Below are 2,809 nucleotides of genomic sequence, written 5' to 3' on the forward strand. Positions count from 1 at the left end.
TACAAAACTACCCTAGGTACCTTGGGGTTTTGTTGTTGTTGTTGTTGTTTTTCATTTTTAAGCAGCAATCTGAATTTAACCTAATAAGACAATCATTTTAGAAGTCATAATAGCTGGGATAGGTGTGGTGGGGCACAAGTGTAACTCAAAAACTCAGAAGAAAGAGGTATGAGGATAGTAAGCTTGAGGTCAGGCTGGGCAACTTACCAAGAACCAGTCTCAAAATTAAAAAAAAAAAAAAAGAACTGTGGCTGGGGTTAGGTGATAAAGAACCTTTGAGTTCAACCCCCAGTTTAACAAAAACAACAAAATCCTACAGTGGTATTCATCTTTCTTTTCGACTGAAAAGGTAAAGTACAAGGGGTCACCACAACTTGTTACAGACTAAAATCCAACTAGTAATTCCAACACCACCTGCTGTTCTAGCAGGGAAGGCTACCAGGTAGTCTAGTGGCATTATCCATTTCCTCAGCACAACAGTTACAGGGGCAGAATAATACTTCCAAATGAGTGACATCATCAAGGTAGCTTGCAATATATAGAAGGGAACACTTAAAAATCATTTTATCTTGGCTAGTTGAGCAGTCCGTGCTTTCACTTAAGTCTTGAGCTGGTCCACCATCTTGTTGGTCTTCCAATCCAGCCTGGCATATCTCGTAAACTCATCCATCTTGTTGACCATGGAGAACTCTTGCTTCATATCCTGGATCTCTGCTGTCATCTGCGGCTCTGGCTCTGCCTCATTCTGCAGCACTCTGGACATGAAGGAGGACAAGGTCAGAAGGAGGATCAGAAGGACATTGCATCCAAACAGAAATCAGAGGACCAGCAGCCACGTCCAGCTGTGGGACTTGGTCAAGTTCTTCCATTCTTCTCAGATACTCCCTGCAGCCCAGGCACCTCTAACAGAAGCTCCAAGGGGATCTCATCAGTAGGCACACCCGCAAATGTGCAGTGAGTCCCACTAGACCTGCTTCCTTGAATGAGGTTTGTAAAATTTATTCCTACACACGTTATGTTTTTGATGCATTCTTTAATTGTTATAGCCCAAATTAGATTATGGATCAGCCCAATAAGCACCCTATAAAATGGAGGATGTTAAGAGATAAGACAAGATTAGATAATAGGATAAATAATGTTAAGTTATCCTGACTGTACTTAAAAGAATTTAGCCTTTGGCTGGAGTTTTGGCTAAGTGGTACAGCACTTAGCCAGCATTTGTAAGACACTGGGTTCAATTCTCACCACCTCATATAAACAGTCCATTGACAACTTAAAAACAGAACAAAACAAAACCTTGCCTAAGTGACTCCATTTGGAATTTCCAAAATGTCACCCTAGTTATATAACTTATTCCTTGTAAAAGTTGTTTATTTTTGTACTGCATGTGTTTGCAACAAGGATGTGGTTATATGCATTGGGTGGCTGGTGGTTAACTTTAGCTTCTGTGTCCTCCTTTCTTTCTTGTATCTACATTTTCGAGGATGTTGCATTTCCCCTTATAAACACCATAGAACTTGCACCCCATACTGTTCCTGGCAGAAAAAGTTTGGTTCCATCAGGGAGCAGTCGCCAGCTAGCTAAATGAAGACTCTCCAATTTGGAAAAATTCAGTTGAGAGTGTTTTCCAAGCTATAGACCCAAAACAGAATGGTATCTTTTTTTTAAAAAATTTCTATTTATGAACATTCACTTCTATCAAATATACAATTGAATTTTATTTGTATGTTGATCTTGAATCCTGCAATTTTACTACTACATGCAGACATTTTTAAAAGATTCAGTGATTTTTACTATAAAAGTTCATGTATTCTGCCAATAAAGTTAATTTATTTTTTTTTAAATTTTCATTAGAATTATTTTTAGTGTACATCGAGAGACTCTATAGTAGCCAACGGAAAGAAATGATATGTACAAAATCCCATTTGTTTCAGAGAATTTGGTTAAGTATTCAGTCTGATGTCATTAAGTATTGTGTTTCCTGAAATATCATCAAATATTTTTCCACTCAATCTTTATCATACTTGGTGGTAAATCAGTACACCGATTCCACTTGTCTCACCAAATTTTGTTCTTCTAGGTTGAAGCGTTTCTTTGCAGTAGCAGTTTAAATTTTTAGGTTGCACTTTGTTTTTTCCTATATAGATAGATGAATTTGGAACTCTAAATCCAGCATGGTTTGTAGTAGCTCTTTGAAACTTGACAAAATAAAGTAGTTCTCAGTTTTGTCTCTGTGGTTTTTTTCCTCTTGAAGTAGCCCTAAGAAGACACTGGTGAAAAACACCTTCATTCAACAGGGTTGACAAGCTTCCAAGAAACTACGAGTTTCCAGAAATATCAGCAAATATTTTTCACCCAATCTTCATGATATGTGGTGTTAATTATCAGTATACCAATACCACTGGCTCACCAAATTTTGTTCTTCTAGGTTTAAGCGTTCGTTTGCAGTAACAGTTTGAATTTTTAGGTTTCACTCTCTTCATTCCTATATAGATAGATGAATTTGGAACTCTAAATCCAACATGGTTTGTAGTAGCTCTTTGAAGCATGAAAAAATAAAGTAGTTCTCAGATTTGTCTCTAATGTTTGTTTCTTCTTGAAGTAGCCCTAACCAGAGACTAGCGAAAAACAATTTCACTGAAAGGGGTTGCCAAGCTTCCAAGAAACTAGGAGTTTCCTTAAATATCTGCAAATATTCTTTCAACCAATCTTGATGATCCTTGGTGGTAAAGATCAGTACACCAATCCCACTTGGCTCACCTAATTTTGTTCTTCTAGGTTGAAACGTTCGTTTGCAGTAACAGTTTGA

General features: G+C 37.5%; 1 pseudogene; it reads right to left on the reverse strand.

Annotated features, from left to right (window-relative positions):
- Positions 1 to 325: 325 nt before the first annotated feature.
- LOC143390350 (guided entry of tail-anchored proteins factor 1 pseudogene) lies at positions 326 to 850 on the reverse strand (annotated as a pseudogene).
- Between the last annotated feature and the right edge of the window lie 1,959 nt (positions 851 to 2,809).

This window comes from Callospermophilus lateralis, unplaced genomic scaffold, assembly GCF_048772815.1.
Source record: "Callospermophilus lateralis isolate mCalLat2 unplaced genomic scaffold, mCalLat2.hap1 Scaffold_289, whole genome shotgun sequence".
Lineage (NCBI taxonomy): Eukaryota > Metazoa > Chordata > Mammalia > Rodentia > Sciuridae > Callospermophilus > Callospermophilus lateralis.